The 24,105-nt window shown below is 55.0% G+C and overlaps 1 protein-coding gene across 1 annotated transcript in view; it reads left to right on the top strand.

Annotated features, from left to right (window-relative positions):
* Positions 1 to 24,105, top strand: part of Eya2 (EYA transcriptional coactivator and phosphatase 2) — a 190,326-nt gene that overhangs the window by 135,388 nt on the left and 30,833 nt on the right. The gene's annotated exons all lie outside the window — the stretch shown is intronic.

Here is a 24,105-nt window from a genome sequence, read left to right as displayed (position 1 = left end):
CCAAGTTGACCTTGAACTCATGGGAGGTCCAGGAAGCAGCGGTGCAGGCTGCTGAGTGGCACCAGGGACTGAGGCTCCTTCAGTCCTACTCTCTGCCGTCCCTGAGCACTGCAAGGTGAGTCACGGCCCACCCGCAGGTCTGCATCCCCGCCAGGGAGAAAGGGAAGCCACGTGTCTCTCTTTTAAGGGCCAAACCCAGAAACGCACAGAGCCTTCCTGCTCACGTCCTACTGGGTGGAACTCGGTCACATGAACACACTAGCTGCAAGGGAGCCTGTGAGGCCCGTCCTTATTGGGGCCGCTCATGTGCCAAGTTAGACTGCAGGAATTCTGCTACTCTAAGAGAAGAAGACAGGGCCCTGTCGAGCCCAACGGACCACACAGTACAGGGAGAATAAGGAAAGTGAAAAGTGATCACAGAGAACCAGGTGAGTTCTGTTGACAAGGCGCAGGAGACACCTGGATTTGTGGGCCCGAAACTCCAGAGAGCGGTTCCGGCTTCAGCTCTACACCTGGAAGTCAAAGACGTGGCGGGGGCCGGCGGGCACAAGACTGTGAGCCCCATTTTGCAGACAGAGTAACTGAGGCCCGGGAGGCTCGTCGTGGGGGTATCCACCACAGAAACACCCACGGCCTCCACGTCCGGCCCGGTTCTCTGTGCCTCTCCAGCAGCTGCACCGTGGGAAGCCGTAGGAAGCCCTGGTGGGAGGCTGGACTCTCCGTTTGAAGCCCAGATGCCTCAGCTAAAGGGGAATTTGTCAGATCACAACTTGAAAAACCCAGGGACACTTGGGATTCGGGTCTGGCTGATGGCGTCCAGGAGCTCAGGCGGTATTCTTGGGCTTGCCTTCCGTATTTATTTCTCTCCCTGCGGCGATTTCCTCCCAGCGATGCCAACGAAAAAGAACGCACCTCCGCTGCCCAGATTCCGGTCCCACTCCGAGGCTTGAGTCTCATCGCCCCAAACTGGATCCCGGGCCCGCCCACAGGCCAGCCTCTGAAGCTCAGCTTGGCCGGCCCCGACCAAGAGCTCACTCTGCGGACGGAGTGGGGAGCTCGGCTGCTCCATCTCACCAGATGGACCGAGTGGGAGGGCACCAGCCCAGTGGGAGCCAAAGCGCTCCTGCCAGCAAAGTGAGAGGGCCCTGTGTCCAGTGACTGTGGCTCTGGAGGCCAAGAACCCCCCCACACACATCCATGCCAAGCACTGGCACCTCGTGGCTTAAGGTCATCATGCCGAGCGCTGTGCAGGAGGCAGGAGTCGTATCAATTACAGCCCCAGCCAAGGGAGGGTTTGCTGTTTACTTAGGAAAATAAGACGAGCAGAGCTGACCCGATTAAGCCATGATTCAAAACAGGGTGTTTGAATTCTGAAACAGAAACTGGGCTCTCCTCCTGGTCCCAATCAGGGACGGGCTGCTGGAGGCCGTCATCTCTGCACTTCCTTCCCACCCCTCGGCCCTTCCAGTAACTGTGTCTCCCGGCACCTTGTGGACGCTCTAGAAATCCCCGGCAGAGAGGAAGGGAGAGGTGGAGGACTCCCCAGGAGCTGGGGACCCCAGCAAGTCTGCCCTGACTCCTCCTGCACCCTGCCTTCCAGGCCGCCCAGTGAGGATGCCAGACTCAACTCAAGGACAGCTGCTCCACTTGTCCCTGTCCTTGTCTCCTTAATAACCGTGAGAAGCAACTGCATAGCACACACCTGCCCTTTCCACAAATACAATTCAGTGGTTTTTAGTACATCACAGAGCTGTGATTCTAGAACATTCTCATCATTCCCCCAAAACACCTAATACCCCTTAGTAGTCATCCCCCTCCTGCCACCCATCTCCCCACTGCTAGAAACTACTGTCCACTTCCTGTCTCTAGACTTGCCTCTCCTGGAGGTGCGTCTAAATGCACTCACACAATACGTGGGTCATCTCTGCCAGCAGGTATGGGTCCTCCGTACCTTCTAATGACAACGTGGGTCTCCATTGTGTGGACATACCACCTCTTGTCTACCCACTTACCAGCTAAAGGACTGTTGGGGTTCAGGCTGTCAGGAATAACGCTGCTGTGGATATTTACAGACAGGTTTTTGCGTGGACATGGTTTTTTGATTCCCTTGGGTCTATACCTCAGAGTGCAATTGTAGGTTATATGGTAACTCTAAAGTTGACCAGTTGAGGAACCTCCAGAGTATTTTCCAAAGTGGCTGCACCATTTTATATTCCCATCAACAGTGTAAGATGGTGCGCTTCCTCCACGTCCCACCAACATTCATTACTGTCTCTGGCGGTGTCACTGTCCCAGGATGTGTGAGGTGGTACCTCATGGTGGCTCGGGCTGGCGTGTCCCTAATAACTAACTGTGTGAGCTGGTGAGTTAGACTGACGACGGGGATCCCAGGGGCTGCTTTACTTGACATGAGCATATCTTCTTCAGAGAAACTTCTATTCAAACCTTAGACCACTCTTAATTGATCTACTTGTCTTTTTATTGTTGAATAGGAAGAATTTTATATATCTGAGTTCCAGATTATTACCAGATATGTGATTTGCAAATATTCACTCTCATTCTTTTTTTTTTTTTAATTTCTTGATGGTGTCCTTTGAAGTACTAAGTTTTAATTTGGATGAAATCCAATTCTTCTGTATTTTCTCTTCTTGTGTAATTTTGGTGAGAAATCGCTGCCTGATCCAGGCCACTAAGATTTGGGCCTCTGCATTCTTCTAAGAATTTTTGTCATTGTAGCTCTTGCATTCAGGTCCGTGACCCACTTTCAGTGACGCAGGGGTCCAAGCCACTTTAAAACATAAACATCCAGTTGCCCAGCATCGTTCTCTGAAAAGACTTTCCCCTCCCCGTTGAAAGGTCTCAGCATTCTTCAAAACTCACTTGACCAGCCAGTGTGGTGGCACACACCAGTGATCACAGAGACTCTGGAGGCTGAAGCGGGAGGATCACAAGTTCAAGGACACCCTCAGCAACTTAGCGAGACCCTGTCTCAAAAATAAAAAGTAAAAAAGGCTGGGAGCCAGACGCGGTGGTGCATGCCTGTCATCCCAGCAGTTTGGGAGGCTGAGGCAGGAGGATCATGAGTTCAAAGCCAGCCTCAGCAGAAGTGAGGTGCTAAGCAACTCAGTGAGGCCTTATCTCTAAATAAAATTCAAAATGGGGCTGGGGACCTGGCTCAGGGGTCCAGTGCTCCTGAATTCAATCCCCGGTACCCCCCCCCAAACAAAAAAAGGCTGAGGATGTGGCTCAGTGGTAGAGCCTTACTGTGTCAATCTCCAGTCCCCCCACCACCAAAAAAACCAATTGATCATACTCAGCTCTGGACTCTCACTTGGTTCCATTGATGGATATTCTGTGTCTGTGCCAGTACCACTGGGTCTTGGTGATGGTAGCTTCGTAGTAAGTTTTGAAATCAGGAAGACTGAGTTCCCCAGCCGTGCCTGGTGACCAGCCTCCATCTTTGTAACTGGCAGATTGTTCATGGGCTCCACCCTGGGCCTGCCTCTCTGCCAGGAAAGCTCATTTCCCAGCATCCTCCGCTGCACTTCCTTCCTCCGCGCAGGAACCCGTCTCAAAGTTCCTCACCAAACAAGCCCTGTCGCCGCCTGGCGTGTTGGATATTATTATTTAAACCCAGACCGGCTCTTGCTGGTTTCCCATGGGCCCGTGATTCTGCAGCCCACACAGCCCTTCCATCTCCGTGGGGCAGGCTTACCAGGTGACGATGGCGGGAACAGATGGGCCACAAAGGGCAAGTGCCAGGGAGCTCTGAGCCTGGCACACACAGGGGCTCAGGAAGCGTGTGGATGTGTGAGCGCCGGCGGGGGTGCTGCGGGGTCTGTGGCGGGAGAGATGGGCCCGCACAGGAGCCTGGAGGGAGATTATTTTTCCCATGCAATGTCAACCCAGGGCGAGCCCTCGCCTGGCAGGCTGCTCAGACTGTCCCCCCCTTGGGGTTTGCTTCTGTGCCCTGGTAGCAGGGTACAGGACCTCCCTGACACGGTAACTGTGTCTCCCGGCACCTTGTGGGTGCACTAGAAATCCCTGGCAGAGAAGAAGGGCGTAGGGTCCCCTGAAAACTCCCTTCTCAGAGCACTTCAGCTGTTGGCAATAAGCCAGAAACCAGCCCACTCACCAGCCAGGCCCCGGGGTCACACCTGCTCCCTCAGGAATGGGAGGCCAGAAGCAGGGACCTGAAGGCCACCCGGGGAGTCATAGCTCACATCCCACCATGTCCTTGTGGGAGGACACCTTGGACCCTCTGCACATCAAACTGGGACAGAAAAGGAGGTGTTTTCTGTTGCCATGGCGATTAGGGGCACAGTGCGTGGGAGAACCAGGTCAGGGATGCGGTGCCGGGACACGGGTGTCTGTCCGCTTATCCCTGACTGCGTCATGCACCCCGTAGCCAGGCACTGACCCAGGCTCCGCCTCCTGGAGAGCAGACAATAAACAAGGCAAATAATAAATACAGAGGAAAAGAGCATGGAAGGGGAGGTGGTGCAGGAAGAACTGCGGGGAAAGGGGTTGCAATTAAATTTAAGAAAAAGCAGGCAGGAAAGAGGGTCTCACAGGAAAGCTAAATCTTGAATAAAGACCTGAAGGAAGTGAGGAACAGGTACCTGGTAGAAGACCCGGGGGTGGCAAGTGCAAAGGCCCTGAGGTAGAAGTTTGCCTGATGAGCTTGAGGGACAGCAGTGAGGCCCTGAGGCTGGAGAGGGTCAGGGGCAGGAGGAAGCGGGTGTGGAGCAGCAATTTGGTTTCTTTCTACTTGGAAACAGGAGACGTGGGGGGTTGCAGAGGAAGGAGAATGGCGTCTGAAGCCCCTGGGCTGCTGCTTCTGTCCAGTATCTCCCCCTGAAGAGACCTGATCTCCTGTCCCCTGCTGCCCACTGCAAGGTTCCTCTTGTACGAATCCCTCAGCTTTCCCTGCGCCGCGCTCCCTTTTACGGTTGGCCTCAAGCGCACAGGGACAGTTGCGTTCCTCGTCGGCACAAGGTCCCTGTCTTGGCTTACACAGGGCAGGTGTGTTTTCTTTCAACCCGTCCATCTCCTTCTCCTCCCTCGTTGAACATGTAGCCTTCCGTTGTGTCCTGTGACCTGTGCCTTTGTCCTTTCCTGTCCTCTCTCTTGTGTGAGTGGCATTTGGAACCTCACTCTATTCCAGATCCTTCCCTCCCCATCACTCTGACTCAGTGACTTCTAATCAGAGGCAGTTTTGCATCCTGGGGGGACATTTGGCATGTCATGCACATTTTTGGTTGACAGAGAGGTGACACAGTCTCTTTATGGACAGCTCGGCTCTAGGCCCTCTCAGAGTGACCCCACCACAGACTTACAGTCCCCTCCTCTTCCAATCATTTCAGGAGAAACTGAGGCTTAGAGAGGTGGAGTGGCTCGGCCAAGGTCACCCAGCCTAGAAGGGATAAAGGCAAGACGTGGGCCACTGGTTCACCCATGTGACGCGGGGCCCATGGTCATGTGACTGTCTGGAGGGTGAATATCAAAAGCCTCTGGAGGGAGCTTGTCCACAGACTGTGAGCTCAGCCACACACGGAGCGGCCTGACGTGTCCACACCTTCATCTCCTGCCCGCCACGGGGCCTGGCACAGGCTGGACGAGTGTCTGCTGAATAAACAAATAAATAAATAGGTCACCAGTGGGGAGTTCTCAGCCTGCACGGTGGCAACACAGCAGAAGTGACATCCCGCCCTCTAGGGAACTCTAGGGAACAAGCGTCCACCCCTGTGACCAGTGCCAGCCTGGCCTGCCCCTCCCAGGCCCCCAAGGGCCTGGGCCGAGGTTTTGGAACACTGACCACATGGACTACCAGGCTGGGGCCAGAGACACTTTACAAGTGGGGACTTGGGCTGGGGCCAAGTGTCAGGGCCAAGGGCTAGGGGGCAGGGTCAGGTGTCCCTCGATGCCTGCCTGAGCTTCCCTCCCTCCCTGCCTTTCATGAGCCAGGCCCTGCTCAAGACTTCAAGACGGAGGTGCCACCTGGCAACCCAGGGTCCCCGCTGGCCTGAGGACAGGTCAGGCTGGGCTCCTTGGCACTGGAGCTCTGAATGCATGACTGAGATCTTCAAATCCATTTTACTTTTACACAAAATCTGAATATCTGGCTTCTCTTGAACAGTGGCAAGCTCTGGCCACAGTAGGCCTGAGTTTTCAGGGACCCTGAGGCAGGGCATGTGTCCTCAGCTCAACTGGGTCCCCGTTTTCTGAAAGTACATCATCTGCTGGAAGGTTTGGGGATTTCCAGTACTGTGTAGGGTGACACTCGCACACCCTCCTGGGCTGCGGTCCCCGGAGGCAGGTCATTGTGAGCAGGAGGGAGAGGGAGCCAGGCGGGGATGGGTTTCCCAACACAGGCCCAGCCTCAGCCTCAGCCTGAGCTCCGGAAGGTAAATCACACCACCATCATGATGGCCCCGTCTCCAGGGCAAGAACTGAACTTGCACACCCTCTACCCATCAATCATAGGGTCACACCTCCCCAGAGCCACGTAAACCTGAGGTACTTCCAGCTCTGAGCACATCTAAGCCAAGTGGCCTCAGTATCCCCAGAGCAGCCCTCCGAATGGGGTACATAGATTTGGGGTGCACAGGCTGGGGAATGGGTGCCCAGAAAGGGAACTCAGAGGCCAGTAGGATGGAGCGCCAACCAGCTACTACTCCATCCATCAGTCACCCATCCTCCAGTCTGTCCATCCATCCTTCTACCCACCCACTTAGCCTACATATTAATTCACCCGTTTATAAAAGTCTCGTTAGTATCTCCGTGTCCACCCTGAGCTTGGTGTGGATAGTGACATGGCCGTCAACACTGCAGACAACGCCTCCGCCCTCCGGGAGTCCCTTCTAGGAAGGAGGATAGAGAGGCCCGGAAACAATTCCTTGCTGCGACCCAGGAGGCTGAGCCGCCCTCCAGCTGCATCTTGGGAGACTCCTGCTCGCTCTCCGTGGTCCTGTCACATCTGTCCTTCCTTCAAGCCCTCCGTGTCCCTTCGCACCCCAGACCTTCGCAGATGCTCTTCCCTCTGCATGAACAGCTCCATCCACCCGGCCGACGCCTGTTCGTCCCTCAGGTCTCGGCACAGACATCACCTCCTCAGAGAGCCCCTTCCTGAAATGATTGAATGAAATCACCTCCGTAGCGTCCTGGACTTTTCCTGAGTGGCCCTGACCGGTTTGTGTGACTCCTTGTTTAGTTTGCCTCCCCTCCATGGGAACAGAGTCCAGGAACTGTTCTGCCCCGTCACACTGTGATCAGGATGCCCGGGACAGCGCCAGGGTCCAGGAGGCCACTCCCGATGAACAAGACGCAGAATGCCAAGCCCCAGACCCTCCCACTCATTCACAAAGGTCGGTTCTTCTGCTTAAACCCACCGGTACCAGGAAAGTCCTGGGTGCGGAAAGTCAGAAACCCAAAGTAGAGAACTGTGTCTGCCCAACAAGAGCTTACAAGCCCAGTCAGACGCTGTCCCAGAGCCCACGTGCTCGGGGAGAGTATAGGGGTCACCAGCCTGGCCCCACACAAGGATGACGTGCAATCTCAAGATTCACTCCATGTTTTTAAGGAATCGGGGTGACTGTGGATTTCCCAGCAACTGGAAGCGAGAGTCCATAGATAAAAGCCTAAAAATTATGAAGGAAAGTCATTTTCTTTTCCAAGCAAAAATTCAATACCCAGCCCAACTGTCAAGCAGGCCAGTAGAGTAGAGCCATTTTCAGGAAAGTGGGGAGGCAACGTCTGAAAACAAGTCATCCTCTACTGGCTCCCCTTCAGAGAGCTACGGGAAGACACCCACCACCGCACAAGCCGGAAAGCGGGGAAACAGGAAGCAGGAAATGTGACATTGTAGCAAAGTGAAAGGAATCCCCAGATCATAAGAAAATAGGTCCCAGTATGAAAGAAAGCAACAGCTGCTGTTGACCTTGATTGAAGCAGGTCAGAGGTGCCAAGAGAGACGTCTTCGTGAAGACAATTTGCTAAATACATGGTACATCCAGATGGTTGAGAGGATTTTTAAAGGCCATTATTAACTCCGGGGAAAACGGAAGGCAAGAAGAGTCACCAGAGTTTCCTCCCTGGTTAGCTGTGTGATCAGTCAGCTACAAAAGAGATCACCCCACAGCTCAGTGGCTAGACAGTGAGCATTTATCAAGCCCATGAGATTGCGGGTTGGCCGAGGCGCTGCCCATCTGGGCTGGGCTCTGTTGGGTAGCCACAGACAGCTGACAGATCGCAGGTAGAGTGACCTCAGCTGGGACAGCTCGTCTCTGCTCATCTCTGCCCACGGAGTCTCTCTCCCTGCAGCGGGGACATCCTGGCTTGCTGCCCTCGTGGTCACACAGTGTTTCTCTCGAGGCAAGAGGGCGAAGCAAGCTTGGAATGGGCGCCCAGCACCTCTGCCGCGCTCTGTCAAGTCAGCCAGCCAGACCCAAGTGTGGGGCCGCAGCCTCCCTGTAGAGAGTGGGGACGCCGGGAGGACACTGGTGAGGGTCATCAGTGCAGGGACTGCAGAGCCGTCCTGGGAAGCGGACTTGCTACCCAGTCACCACTACAATTCTGAAGAAGGAGAGACCAGAAGGACTCACATGGGTGGCGAGGGCAGAGGGCACAAAGCACTTACTGGCCACTGCCTGTCCTGAGACCCAGGAACTCCGCTCCAGAGCCACAAACCAGGAAGAGCCACCCGGGTAGTCACAGACCTGACAGAGAGCACCCCATCAGCCCAGAGGAAGGAAGGGCCTGTGTCCCCACAGTGGGGACCTGCTCGCTGAGCCAGCCTTCCTCCCACCCTACTTCCCTCCCCACAGGGTCACCAGCACTTCCGGGGCCACCTCCCAGGAAACTGAGTCCAGGACTCAGGGTCAGCTTGTTGCGGGACCCAAACTAAGACATGGAGGACGCGCAGTGTTTGGGTGCATCTTACAGAGGCTTCTTACAGAGGTCAACGCTCCTGATGCCAGCGCCCTGCTGTGACTCAAGCCCCGCGGGCTCCCCAACTCCATCCCGGAACCGGCATCCCGCCAGGTCAGCAGTGCAGAATCCAGGCCCGCGCAGGCATCCTGAGCAGCCTCTGCGCCTCAGCTTCCTCCTGGGTGATTCCTGCACACGTCACGGTCTGGGCGCAACATGAAGCCCTGAATTCACCCGCGGTGATTTTTCCTGTGGGTCCAGCCCGCCCCAGCCAGTGTGTCCGAAAGAGGCCGGTGGTCAGGGCTTGGCCGGATGGTGGCCTGCTCCCCGCACGGTGGCTCCTCTGCCCCCTCCAACCAGCCACAGTCCCCAGCGGGTGCCGTTACGTGATTCCCACTCGCATTCCGGAATCCAGGACCCAGCTCCGTGCCATCAGGATTCAATCAGATCCAGTTGGCGATACGCAGCTCGCCTCGGCCCGTCTGTTACTGCTTTACAAACTGAGAAGAAATAAAAACCCTGGTTTTACGACCCAGCAGTTAAAAACTATTTGTAGAAGTTGCTAAGGTTCAAATCAAAAGCGCCCTCCCCGGGGGACTCTTAGGCAATTCCGAGGACCCCGGATTCCTTCCTTTCTTTCTCCCCCTTCCACCCTGAGATGGGGTCGAATTCACGTCTGCCTGCAGACATCTAGAGCTTTCCGTCCTGGACAAACACAAGCCAAAGTGCTTAAGGACATCTGTTTATTTTATTTCTTTAATGAGAAAACCTCCCTCTCCCCAGCTCAGCTGTGTTTATTTACCCTGCGCGTCACGTGGGCGCAGCGCCCTGCAAGTTGAAAGGCCCGGCCGGCCCAGCCGCCTTCAGGTCCTGAACGGGGAGCCAGGGCTGCCCAAGCAAAACAGAGGCCCTGGAACTCCATAAAATAGGTTCTCAAAATAAATACGGCCTAATTCACTCGGTAGAGGTGGATTAAGTCAAGATGAACACAATTTGGAAAGGATTCTCTGAGGAAGTCGGGGATTTCGTTCCCCCACCGGGGGTTAAACCCTGCCTCCCCCACCCCGGCTCACTTTTCAGTTAAATGAAAGGTATTTGGTCCTTGTGGCTAATCAAGAAACGGGGATCGGGCTTCTGGGCCCGGCCCGAGGGCAGCTGGCCTCACCAGCCACTCGGTCCATCCTCCAAGAGGCGCAGGCAGCTGCAGGAGCCGTTCTGGGGGGGTGGGGGGGGACCAGGAAGAAGCTGGGAATGCTTTGAAGGACGCGGGGAGGTGAATGGCACAGCAGCGGGTGCGGGCGGAGGTGGCACCCTTTGTCGGCTTAATCCTCCCTGATAAATGCTGCTGAAGCCACGGCCTCCTCCTCCTCGCCAAGCACCTCTGCCCACGTCTCCTAGAGCATTAAAGGATTATTTCCAAGAGCAAAGACATTTTGGAGGTGGTCGGGTTGTCAGAAACAGGCTCATTAGCAGACTTTCTTTGAAGCTCGGTGCTCTCTGCAGCTTGAGGGGCCTCGGTGAGTGGCCCAGCTGGGGAGAGGGGTTCAGGGCTGGTTCAGGCCCCCGAGTCTGCCTGGTTCTCCACCCACTAATTTAACGAATGCCCGCCGGCTCCCCAGACCTCCTCTGCCAACTCCTCCCCCCTCCCCAGCCCTCCTTCTTTCTGGTGAATGCTGAAGGGGAAAAAAGAGACGGATTTAAATCTCCTGCAGCAAATTGTCAGGTGGGCGGGAGCGAGAAGCTCTTTGTCTCATAAATATAGGGGTGCGACTCACAATGTTCTAGGGTGGAAACTACCCGGCACCCAGGGAACCGAAATAATGGGAACAATTTTCCTTGACACTTAAATCTCAGGTTGAGGAGCTGTCCCCCAGCCCCCCACCTGCGTGTTTTGTGCCACCTATTTCCCGACAATAGGGTCTTGGAACTTGCTCAAAGATGGCTGGGTTCCAGCAGCCCCTGGGGATGAGGTGTCACCTGCCCAAGGCAAGAGGCTGTCAACCCTGCCATTGAGTTCGGGGTTGACTTTGATAAGAAAGTGGGACCTGTCCCCCTCACCAGAATCCGTTTCCCACACTTCCTTTGAATTCGTGAACTTTTGTGCCTTTCCAGTGTCAGAGTGGGAGAACTCTGATGCCAGGTCCCAGGAGGGGCTGATTCCAAAGTAGAAAAATGCAGTTTAAGGATCTCTTTGGAAATGTCCATCCATGGATGAAGGAATAAACAAAGTGCAGAATCCTAGTAGGATGAAGTAGTATTCAGCCATGAAAAGGAGGGGGCGCTGATATGGGCTACAACACGGATGAAACTTGAGAACGTGATACTGGGTGGACGTGACGCTGGGTGGACGTGACTCAGGTAGAAGAAGCTGACACGAGGGTCTCCCATTGTCTGCTTCTGTGAAATACCCACAGTGGTGAATCACAGCCACAGGGCACAGACTGGGTTACCAGGGCAGAGGGGACCAGAGCTTCATGGGTAAGGGATTCCTTTGGGGTAATGAAAACCAGTCGGAGGTGGCAGTTACATAACCTGTGATGCCACCAATTGTGTAGTTTAAATGGTTCGTTTTATGTTATGTGGATTTAGAAAAAAAGAGAGAGAAAAGGAGGAGAGGGAGGGTCTGGGGGCTCTAGGTGCGCAGAGCATTTTGCCCAGGCTTTGGGGGCACGTGGCCGACCCAGGGTGCCCATGGGGCAGAAGGTCACTTCCTGCTTCACCTGTTGGGCCATTTCTCATCAGAATCCTTCGGTGAGTGACGTAGGGAGTCCTCAGGCCTCGGATCGAATGCGTCTTCACCTCTTCCTGGACCCAAGCCCTGGGGCGGTCCCCGTCCTCTGGGGTCTCAGTTTGCTCCTCTGTAAACGGGAATAAGAGCTCCTGCCCACCCCCACCCCACGAGAGAAGCCAGGCACTGCGGCTGGTCCCCGCGGGCACCAGGCCACCTTTCTTTTACTGAGAAACTGGGTCGTTTTCTTCTTGTTGCTTGGTGCTCGGTCTCCATCTGGTTGCGGTGTCGGGGTGGGAAGGGCCCCGCCTGTGGTTCTGGGAGAGATGGTGGGGCGCCCCGACTCCTCTGGGAAGGCCTGGCCCATGCGTCCCCCGCGGAGCCGGCTGGGCCTGGGGGGCGGTGGGGGCTGCTCCGTGAATTCAGCTCCTTTACCAGTGGCGTGATCTCATCTGGGAGAGTCGGTAGTTTGCAGTTTTCCAGGAATCGGTCTATTTCATTCATTTGCAGTTCATGCAGCGAGCGAGCGCTCAGAATCAGAATTGAAGTATTTGCTTTTATGAGTTTGTAGCACATGACCCACAGCCAGGGCCCTGGGTCCCGCGGCTGGAGAACCTGAATCTCCCACGTGTGGCACCAGGTCAGACGCCTCACATGAGTCATTTCCCAAAAGACAGACCCGCCTGGTAGATGTGGCCCTCTCCCTGTACCCAGGAGGACCCCACCCAGCCACCAGGCTGGTGAGTGGCAGAGAAGGGATCAGACCCAGCACTCTGAGCCCCTCGGCCACCAAGCCTCCTCATGTTACCGGGACCCGTTCTTCCCATGCCAGCTGTCACACGGGTCCCCAGTTCCTCCCATGCCAGCTGTCACACGGGGCCTGGGGGGCCACAGACCATGCCCAGCTCTGGAACACAGTCTTTTCATTACCCTTTAAAATTAGTTGCCAGGATTTAAAACCAGGAGATTCCACATTAAAATTCAGATTTCTGTCCAGCATTTCTGGCAACACGGGTGGAACCCGAGGACATGATGCTAAGTGACAAAAGACACATGATGTCACCCAAACGTGGAACCTAAACGAGCCGTTCCCATGGAAGTAGAAATTGGAGCAGTGGCCTCGAGAGCCCGGGGAGGAGGGACGGCCAGCGGGTGCAGAGACGCCGCCCCTGCCCTGGTGGTTGACCACAGTTAACCGTGACGTAGGGTGAATTTCCGACGAGCTGGAAGCGGGACTCTGAGAGGTCTCACCACAAGGAAATGGAGAGTGGAGCCATGTCCCTGCTCCCGTCACCGCCTTGTGTTGAAGGAGCATGTTGGAGCCCGAGTCCAATCATAGCCGCTCTAAAGAGAAAGATTCAGGTTCCTGGGTTCTCTTGAAAAGTCACAGGGTGTGGCCACGCTGGCCCTACTGCCCCCCAGGGCACCCCGCGGCTGGATCTGCCTGCCTCCTTTAAATAGGGCAGGCGCTGGCCAGTCTGCTGCAGGCCCCGCCCCTCCCTAGGTGGCCCCAGCCCTAGGCCACGTGTTCTCAGGGGCACTCTTGTCCTCTAGGAAGAGCTCAGGGGCTTTGGATTCGCGCACCAGAGTGGGAGGATTAGAGCTGCAGGCTGTGTGCTGCCCAGGCCCCACTCGGGGCAGGGGAGTGGGTGTGAGAACGACACCTGTTCCCAGGTTTCTGACTCACTTCAGATCACGTTCAAACTCTTCCCTGGGGTCTAGAGGGTGAAGGTCAGGGTCAGGGTTAGAGTCAGGGTCAGGGTCAGGGTCAGGGTCAGGGTCAGGGTCAGGGCTGGGATTAGGGTGCCCTGATTCCTGTGTAACTCCTCTATTTCCCACCGACTACTACACTCTCTGGCGTCTCTCCGCTGCTCCAGCAAACCTCACTTGCTCCTGCCCCGGGGCCTTTGCACTGGCTGCTCCTTCTCCCACCCACCCCATGGCTGGCTCCTTCATGCCATCAGGTCTCACTCAGATGTCACCTCCCTGGGAGGGCTCCCTGATCACCCCATTGCTAGCAGCCCTCCCCCCCACACACGCTCGATCTGGCTCATTTCTCCCTCCCCGTAGTACACCACCCTGTGTGTGACATGAAATGTTTCTTAGGTTTTCATGTCCCCTTCCTCCTCCCTTAGGTGAGCTCCACGTGGCAAGGGACTGTGGTGTCTGGGAGGGAGGAGACGGTGTAGTATGGTGGTCCACAGCAGGGGTCAGCAAAGGACACCCACCCAATAGGCACCTGTCTTGGTGCGTAGTCTTATGGAAACACAGCCGCGCCCCGCATGACCGCCCAGGGCTGCGAGCTGAGGCGGGGACCCTGCAGGCCTCGGAGCCTGGAGTGTTTGGTCTCACCCTGTGGACAGAGCGTGGGCTCTGGAGCCAGCGCACTCAAGTCCAAGGCCACGTGACCTCCGACCAGTGCTTTTGCCTCTGTGCCTGGGTTTCCACCGTGGGCCTGCTGTAGGGGAAGCCTGTGTGGAATGACACTGACGCTTTGGAAGCCTGCTCTGAAGCTGTCCCCTCGGGGCCACTGCTGGTGGCCCACGAGGCTGACAAGGATGGCATCGGGCCGGGTGGAGGCTGAACTTTCCCACCTGTAGCACTGACAGTCCCGGGACCCGGGGAGCGCCGCAGTCCTGGACACATCAGGATGGTCACCGCCTGTCCATGCTCACAGCTCCATCCGTCTATTTATTTTTGCCTTTAAATTTACATCCTAGGGGCTGGGGTCGTAGCTCAGGGTACAGCACCTGCCTCGCACGCGAGAGGCCCTGGGTTCAATCCTCAGCACCACATAAATAAATAAAATAGAGATATTGTGTTCAAGTACAACTAAAAAATAAATCTTTTTTAAAATAAAAAATAAAATAAATTTACATCCCAGTTGGGCACGGTGGCCCACGCCTGTAATCCCAGCAGCTCGGGAGGCTGAGGCAGGAGGATCGTGAGTTCAAAGCCAGCCTCAGCCATGGCGAGGCCCTGAGCAACTCAGTGAGACGCTGTCTCTAAATAAAATACAAAATAGGGCTGGGGACGTGGCTCAGTGGTCGAGGGCCCCTGGGTTCCATCCTCAGTCCCCACCCCTCAAATTTACATCCTAGTAAAATGTTGCAGAAGCTGTTAGACATGCAGCCACGGGACGATCTCCAAAAGTCAACACAAATCTGAGGCTGAGGGTTGACCCTCGAAAGAGGCGCCGGGGAGACCTTTCCTTCCACTTGACCGAAGCTCCCTGTCTGTCCGCTCCCCTCTGCAGCCTTGGTCGGGTTCCTGTGAGTGCAGGCAGGTCCACCTTCCACGTCTGGGCTCCCCTCTGAAGCTGCCAGAAGCCGAGCTGGTCTGGTTGGGTGTTCCCCCGCCTGACTGTCTCAACACAGGACCCACCTATTCCCGCTCTTCAAGCCGCATTTTCTGGTCTTCCCCTAAGAAAGATTTTTTTTGTCTTTTTTTCAACAAGGTGATCTGTTTTCCAGGAGTTTCCAAGTAATTAAACTCAATTAAAGCCATTAAATTCCTTCTTTAATGACAACTTTATTATTAACGCCAACCGCGCGGAGGAGGCTGCCGGGCGGGCGGCTCTCCGGTGTGCGCTAATCCGTCCCTGACCCTTGGCTGACACCTCTGGAGATAAGCCCTGCCGAATAGGGGAGCTGCTCCGTGAATAGCTTTAATTAAGACTTTGCTTCCTCGTGGCAGAGTCATTATTTGTTCAGCTTGTAAACAGCGACTTGGCGGGGTTTTAAAGGTGGACTGCAAGGCGCGAGGGCTTGGGCTGGTTTGCGGGTTTGTTTTTTTCTTTAGAGGACAGGGAGGGAGAACTCGCCATCCGGAAGAGGTGAGAGCCCATTGTCCCAGAGTCGGGTGATTGACACACCAGCGAGCGCCCATGCAGGCCCAGCGCCCCGCCCAGGGCCCCCTGAGACCCCCCACCCCCCCACCCCTCCGGCTGGGCGCTGACAGGAGAGGGACGGGCCTGGATCACCAGCTGCCAAGCCGAGCACCTCCCTGGCCCTCCTTTCAGTGGCACCTGAGAAAGGACAGGCAAGGGCAGGTGATGGATGTGAGCAGGAACAACTGGCCCACCAGGGTGCTCGCTGTGGGCCAGGCCCCTGTCACCGCCTCGTCACCCGTCACCCCTGCCTCCAGGAGGTGGACGCCGAGGACACGGGCACCAGGAGGACTAGTGACCTGCCCGAGTCCCTAGTAGTAAGAGCAGAGCCCCGATTTGTAGCCAGGTGCCTGGCTGCAGGGGTGGGACATGACTACGGCCCCCAGACAAGAGAGTGGCACCTCCCGCTCGCGGCTGGAGACTTCTTGTTGTCACTGTAGCTCGTCACCTTGCTGGAAGGCTAGTGTCATTTAACGTCTCTTGCTCTGCAGTTCCAAGGTCAATTTCCTGACCCAAGAGACCATGACTCTTCATGATTCTCAGATCAGTAGGCCACATGTTCTCAACTGGGGGTGACTTTTGTCCCCAGGACACATGTAATAAAGCCTGGAGACACCTGTGGCTGTCTTCTCTGGGTGGGGGTACAACTGGCATCGAGTGGGTAGAGGTCGGGGCGCCATTCACACTCTTCAGGGGACAGGGCACCCCGACAGAGTTGCCTGGTTCAAAGTGTCAACAGAACCGAGGCCGAAACCCCTGATTTATAGAATGCTAACAATGTCCAGTCTAAAGGAATTCTGTAAACAAGCAAAAGCAATGTTAACCTTCCCACCGATTCCCCCTTTAAAAAACCAATCCAAACCCCTTCTTTTAAAAAAAGAAACTAATTAGCCATTGAATTTGTTTACCATGCACCAGAAGTCTCCCAGAAACACTTCTAGAGTGCCAAGGGTGTTTCCTAAACAGTAGGGATGGACGAAATTGCGGCACGTGCCCCCGTGCGTGTTTGAAGACAACTGCAAACTCCCAGGCACCTACTGCGCCTGGTGCCCAGACTTCCTAGGGCAGTGGCTCCCGGGGAGCGGAAAGCAGGGAGATAATGCCTCACCCCAGCTGCCCAAGACTGGCAACAGAGGCCCTCATCTCTCCTGGGACGGCTCCGAGGTGTTTGGAGCTGGAAATAAAGTGGACAACAGCCCAGGAGGGCTGAGCCCGGGGCCAGGTTGAGTCTAAGGCTTAGAATGTCAGTGGGTGCATCTGGAGGAGGGACCCTGGGAGGAATAACAGCAGAACTGCCCCCACGAGGCCCCTGCTAGGAGGAAGCCGGAGCCCGGCCAGGACACCAAGAAACCTGGCTCCCCACAGGCGCGTGTTTCTGAAAACTCTTTGTGGAACCGTCGCATCTGATAACATTAATGACCCTCAAGTTGGTCACCAAACTAAGTGTCCCACAGCACCCCTCTCTTTTGCCTCCCAGGTGACACCCCAAGGAGGTATGGACTACACCCAAGTGCAGCTGGCTGGGGAGAGCGGGGACGCATCCTGAGCCTGCAGGGCTGGAATGGGCTGCCTCAAACCCGGCCCAGGGCCGGGTCCCGAGGAGCCGTCGGCACCAGGAAGGGGCCCAGGAAGGGGACTCACAGTTAACTCTGCTTCTTCATATCAAATCCAGGAAATTAAAGGCACAGATGCTCAGAGGCAATAAGGGGGGCCCTCCCCCCCACAGACCTCCCCCCTCCAAGCCTGGCAGTTACTGGATTGGAAGACCACCACCGACAGGAGGGCTGCGCAGGTTCCTGATGATGGCTGCTTGTCACGGCTGTCCTCCTAGGAAGGAGAATTTCATTCCATGAATCATTTATTTCTTAAAAGTAGACAACATGGGGCTGGGGACAGAGCTCAGTGGGTACAGTGCTTGCCTCACGTGCACAGACCCTGGGTTCAATCCCCAGCTCCACACAAAAAAAAAAAAAAAAGACGACAACTTTTAAAGAGGCATTTACCCTCCCCCACCCCCCCTTTGTTTTTCAATCTAAAGCTTCTTTTCTAATAAAATATTTTATATTCTCGTCCCTGCACAGACACATGGGGAGCCTAGTGGTGAGGTGAGTGGCTCAGGTCTGTTTCTGGGTCTGTCCTGGGTTGACTCCCAGCTGGGCCACTGACCAGCAGGGTGACCTGGGACCACCCCTTCATCACTCTGAGTCTTGACTTTTCTGTAAAATGGGGAAGACCTTGTGTAATAGATCACAGTCAAACACAGGCACATTAACAATATCATCTAAAATGACCTTCAGCCTTCTACGTGTAGGAGACGTATATAAAATGTCAGTGAATCTGAGTGTGGACTTGGGTCCCATCTCCAAATTATTCATTATTCATATGTAAATATATTCCAAAATCTGATAAAATCAAAAATTCAAGACACGTCTGGTGCCAAGCATTTCAGACGTGAGGTACTCAACCTGCGCCTACGTCTCATTTGGACATTCTCAGTTAAGAAAATGAAGCAGCCGCAGGGAATTTCAGTAGGACAGGCGCGCTGGTCATGCAGACGAGAAGACCCAGTTCCCATCAAACCTGGGCAAAATATTTTGTTTATTTATGTAGTGCAGGTGTAGTCGAGGCTCTGATCATTAGAAGCAGGGCTTTTGTGTGCACGTCCAGCCAGACTCGAGTCCTGTTGGGTGTGTGAGAACCCTCCGTTCCCCGGGGTGGACAGCGTCCCAACGCGTGTCATGAGGCGTTAACACCCTCGGCACCTCCAATACCAAGACGCCCCCGTGACTGTGACAGCCAAAATGCGCACCCCGATTTCCCCACCATGTCTGGGGAGCAGCCACACCCGCTGAGAACTTCTGTCCCAAGCCCCGTCCTTTAGATGACGTGCCCAACACAGCTCTCACAAATGGCCTAGCTGTGTGCTTTGATAGGCTCACAGCCCCCAAAGATGTCCACGTCCTGGTCCCCAAAACCTGTGAGTGTCATCTTATGTGGCAAGGGGGACTTTGCAGATGCGATTAAGTGGCCCAGGGTGATCTAAGGAAAAAGAAAATGTACCTGCTTGTGTGACCAGAATGTCCAGAAGTCGACGTAAGTCACGGTGAGGTCCAGACCCAGACACTTTCATGTGGCTGTCACATGGACCTGTCACCGTCTGTGCAGTGACAGGGGACAGCCCCCATTCCCAGCTTACACTTACCTGCCACCCTGGGGAACCAAGGGCCTCTTTCCCCGCAGTTATGGCTGAAGCTCTGCGGCCAGGTCCCATGGGCTCAGCTTGACCACGGGGCCTTTCCTGAGCCAATCTCCATGATCCTGGCCAGGCCTTCAGTTCGTGGTCACCCTGGAAGGCCAGCAAGGGATAGGTCGGCTTCTCTGCACAACACGCTGCCTCCCTGGTTAGCCAGCCGCGGGTGTTACAGGTGCCTAATAAAGACACCGTGTCGGGCCCAAGACCACTCTCAGACTCGACTTACCAGAACCCCAGGCCTCAGGAAAGCGGTTGTAGTCACAGCAAGAGTTTATCACAGTTGGGGACGCAGGTGAAGTCACCAAGGGAAAAGGCCAGGGCAGAGTCCAGGAGAGAGCTGCCCCCCCCCCCCCCGGCATCCTCTCCCAGCGGGGCACAGACACTCCCCCAGACTCTCCCGGCACAAGGGGTGGCAAAGGGTGCCCGGTGTTGCTGGGGAAGCCCACCTGGGCCCTGGTGTCCTGGTCTCTCTGGGGCCAGTGATACAACCTCACAGCCAGCCTCTGCAGCCTCACCACAGAGGCCCCCAGTGAAATCCGCCAAATGACTCAGCTGATAGGAGACCTCCACACACCATAGACGTCTGGAGCATGCAGGTGGGGGTGGGGACAGGGACAGCCCATCCTCCTGGGCATGAGGCACCTGTCCTGTCTTGACGCTGAGCCACAGAGGGTACACACCCCCTCAGGGCAGAGTGACCCTATTGGGCATTAAGGACACAGCCCAAGAATGATGGGTCAGATCAGTCGTGAGCTTCAACCCAAAGCCACCTGTCCAAGCTGAGTGACATCGCACAAGTCAGCAGTGATGACACGTAACAATAGCTGTGACCAAGCTAAGGTCCCCCGTGCTCGCTCTGTTCCGGGCCTGGCTCCGCGTCCCCGAGTCGTTAACGCGAGTTTTTAAGTGCGTCAGCGTCGGCGCAGTAAGAAGTACATTTGCACCAGGACCCAGTACCGGCCCCTGTGCTGAAATACAAGTCCCCGTTGCTGTGTGCGGTGGCCTGACACTGCCGTCTGTCCTGGAGATGGGCACACTCCTTCCATGAAGGGATAGTGAATACTTTCTGCTTCAGTCTGTGCGGTGACGCTCAGCTCCGCCACGTGGCATGAGAGCAGCCGTCCACGTGAAGTGACCGGGTGGGGATGGACGCGGCCAGTAACACTTGACTCACAAAAGCAGGCCGCCGGCCGCGCTCAGCTGACCCCAGACATATGGCACTCTCAGTCTTTTTCTTTTTTAATGCCGGTCATTCAGGTCTCACTAGAAGTATCGGAACCTGCACTTGGAAAAACTCATTGAACCTTTTAACACCAGATCAAGTAAGCGAGCCGCTTACAGAGGAGAAAAGGAGGCCCTCTCGGGCTGAATGACTTCCTGGGGTCACCCCTGGTGAAGGCGGCCTGCCCTTGGTCACAGGCCGGCAGCCCACCGCTGAGCCCCTGCCCAACGCTCTCAGTTAGACGGCTCCTGTCACTACTTCCCACATCTTTGTTGGTGCCTTCCAGTTGTATGTGTAATGGGATCCGTGGTTACACACTTGTCCATGCCCATGATCAACAGTGCGTTTGGCCGTGTCACTGGGGATGATCCCCTTCCCTCCCCTCCTCTCTCCCGGGCTCCCTTTCCTCTACTCCACGGATCCCCCTTAGACTTTCAGGAGACTCCCCCCATCCCGCCTTGTGCTTTTTCCTCTCTGGATTCCACAAAGGAGAGAAAACAGACCACCCTTAATCTTCCAAGTTGGCTTATTTCACTTGACACAATGTTCTCCAGTTCCACCCGTTTTCTTGTAAATGACATAGTTTCATTCATCTTTGTGGCTAAATGAAACTCCATTGTACACCACGCGCACACCTGTAATCCCAGTGGCTCCTGAGGCTGAGGCAGGAGGATCAGGAGTTCAAAGCCAGCCCCAGCAACGGCGAGGCGCTAAGCAACTCAGTGAGACGCTGTCTCTGAATAAAATACAAAGAAGGGCTGGGGATGGGGCTCAGTGGTCAGGTGCCCCTGAGTTCGATCCCCGGTACCAAGAAACTCCATTATGTTATCGTGATTATTATCCAACCGGGACAGTGAAGGAATCCAGAAGACCCCGTCACAGGGGCCCCTTTCTATTGAGCCTGGAACCTGCCGTCCTGCTGTCCAAAGGCTTGAGATGGGGATAAATAGTGCACTAGTGTCCCTTCTTTGAGTCAAACACATTTTATAGTCATCTATGACAAAAAGTGTTCTGTGCTTAGAAAAGTTGGAAATACAGAAAGGAAATTCTCTAGTGGACAAATCGACTTCTGCTTCATTAAAGCAACTTTGGGGTAGACACTTGGACTCTTGATTTTGAAACAAAAACAGAGGCCTCGGGCTGGGGTTGCAGCTCAGTGGAAGACACCGGTAGATTCTCCAGGCTACAGGGAAGCCCTTCCATCCCCAGCCCCAGGCCCGCAGAGCCCCTCCCGGGATGAAGCCTGTTGTGGGAAACCCCCCTTCTCTCAGTTCTCTGTTCTGGTTTAAATTGATCCTTATTCTAAAGTGATCCACTCATACTATTGCTTATTTGGAAAAACAAACACTGATTTTTCTTTAATCCAAATAGTACAGAATGATTAGGAAAATGGTCCGCTGTGCGCTCTGGACCTGCGTCTTCGGGGCTCCTGCTGGGTTGACAGAGACAGGTCCTTTGCTTAGGGGTGGGAGGGAGCTGGGGCGGGGGGAGGTGACAATCCCGAAGCTGCTGCCGTCCTGCTGCATGCCAGCCGGGCTGGGCACGGTGTTTACACACCTGCTATCTCATTTAACCCTCGCTCCCTCGGGCGGTAGAGATCAGAGTGGCTCTGAGGGGTCAGAGGCCTGTGGTCAGGGGAAGAGCGTGGCGCGAAGGCTCCATATTTTAACTTTTATTTGATTGGGTCCAACAGGGTGCCCCTCCACGCTGCTCTGGGTATCTGGAGCCACAGAGACGGGTGGCGTGTTTATGGGGTGTGTTGGGGACAACAAGTTCCACAGATGACCCGAGGTGAAAGGGACGGCTCTGGTCCTGACGCAGTCCACATGTGTTCTATACTAATGTGCTGGGAGCCATTAGCCAAGTAGGTATGACAGTTTCCTTGCCAGCGTACCCCATGTTGCAGTGACATTGAATGTACGTGACCTTGCTCAAGGACCAAGGCAGATTAGGGTGTTCCCGGTTTTAAGATAATCGGGTTTAGGGCGTTCCCAGTTTAGGTTCCAGGTTTAAGGTTTAAGATTATTCCTGCTGGGAATAGGGCTATCCTGCTGCCTGAGTTCCCCTTGAGTTCTCACGGGATTCAGACAGTATATTTTGGAGATAGAAGCCCAGTGGAGGTGGATTTGGGCAGAGAACGTGGATTTGGGAAGAGAACGTGGATTTCCCCAGAACGTGATTGTAGACGGCTGGTGTGAGTTCGGGAATAAAGAGTTGCTGTTTGAATCTACAAGCTGTGTGGTGGCTCGTGATTGTGTGCCCAGCCAGACTGCGGCACTAATGAACGTGGAGTCCTCACCAGTCTTTATGTTAATTCCTCTGTCTTTGCAGCCCTGGGGAAGCACTTTCTTTCTGGACAACGTGGTCTGCCTGGGGTGCAAGAGGCACGGGGTCCCCGAGCTCTGTGCTCCTCTGGGGGCTGGTGCCGACTTCCCCGCCCAGGGGCCCAACGGGTTTTCAGTAAGGAGTCATGAAAGGAGGCCCCGCGTGGGCAGCTTCCGCCATCAGCGCAGAGCCCAGCGGGTTCTCAGGAAACCTGAGCAGGGGCCTGCCAAGCCGGGCGGGTGATCCACAGGGTCTCCAGACATTCGGGAACTTTTGGTTTGTTGTTGTCATTTAACTTTTAATTGCACAGTAAATATTCAAATATCTTCTCTTGAAAAAATTTAGAATATTCTGGATGATACAAAACTTTGCTTTGACTGTCACCTTTAGTTCCTACTCTGTCCTCTGTGCCTTCCAAAAGTAACCGCTGTGCTGACTCTGGGGTCACCCACTCAGATCTCGGTAAATACGTCAGCGCCCAGGGACAGACGTAGTAACACGTGTCACCAAGACATGCCAACAGTATGCAGTATAGAGCATATAGGTGGGTTTTTATTTCACTCAACAATTATATTTTTTGGTGTGTTCGTGTCAACCCATGGAGACCTAGCCCATTTCTGGAGCCAGGTGACCTGGGGTCAGACCCCAGCGCTCACTAGCTCGTGTGGCCTTGAACTAGGTACCCCGCCCTGTGCACCCCAGTTTCTTCATCTGTAAAATGGGAGAATCACTGCTGCCCTCGTAGAGCTTTGCAGGGACTGACTGAGATCATACTCTAGGGCGTACGGAGAAAGCACTTAGCGGGTATTTGTCAGGAATTGAGGACCCGGGTGTTGGACACACTCTGGACGAGTGGTTCTTCACCGTGGCAGCACATTGGAATCACCTGGGGAACTTTGAGCTTCCGGGTGCCTGGAGCACCCCACAGCCATCCTGGTCTTGGTATGCAATGCAGGCGGAGGCTGGGACTTCTTTCTTGCTCCACACAGCATCACAGTGTGCAAGCAGGACTGAAAATGAGTGTGCTCCTTATTCCCCGTGTGCATCCGTTAGCATAGGTGAGGTACGATACAGTAACAAACATCCCCAACTCTATTTCTCAGTCTACCCTTCACTGTGGTGTAAGTCCATTACCAGCAGCAGCTCAGATTCGTGCCCCCTTTACCCTGAAACCCAGGTAGACAGAATAGCCTTCATCCAGAGCACGTTCCTTCCTGTGAAGTGGGAAGAAAGCAAGCTGGACGCACTGTACATCAGCTCACGGAGCCCCTGGCCAAAAGGGAAACTCCACTTCTGCCCACGTAGTATCATCCAAAGCCAGTCACATGGTCACACCTGAGTTCAACAGGGACACTGTACTGGGGACAGCAGACTCTTTCTGATAGCCAAGTTTGTAGACCAACGGTCAGGCCCTCCCAGTGCCCACACACCTCCCCTGAAGCCTTCCCGGCGTACCGCAAAACCAAAAAGTGCCATCCCTGGGCGCTGATGTATTTACCAAGATCTGAGTGGGTGCTCCAGAGTCAGGACAGTAGTTACTTTGGGAAGGCACAGAGGAGAGAGGAGGGATTAAAGGTGACGGTCAAAGCAAGGTCTTGTAGCCCACGCTGGCTACGGCCACTTCCGTAGGACGTGTCCTTGTGACACAGTCACTGAGGTGTCTGCAGAGCCAGGTGTTTGCAGGAGACTTAACACTGGAGCAGGTGGATATGAACTAGAAGCCGGCCCTGGAGGCTGTGCGCCGTCAGCAGCCCGGCCCC

This window comes from Marmota monax, unplaced genomic scaffold, assembly GCF_021218885.2.
Source record: "Marmota monax isolate L192 unplaced genomic scaffold, Marmota_monax_Labrador192_F-V1.1 WCK01_AAM20220418_F8-fsc00014, whole genome shotgun sequence".
Lineage (NCBI taxonomy): Eukaryota > Metazoa > Chordata > Mammalia > Rodentia > Sciuridae > Marmota > Marmota monax.
This window is presented reverse-complemented; position numbering and strand designations above follow the sequence as displayed.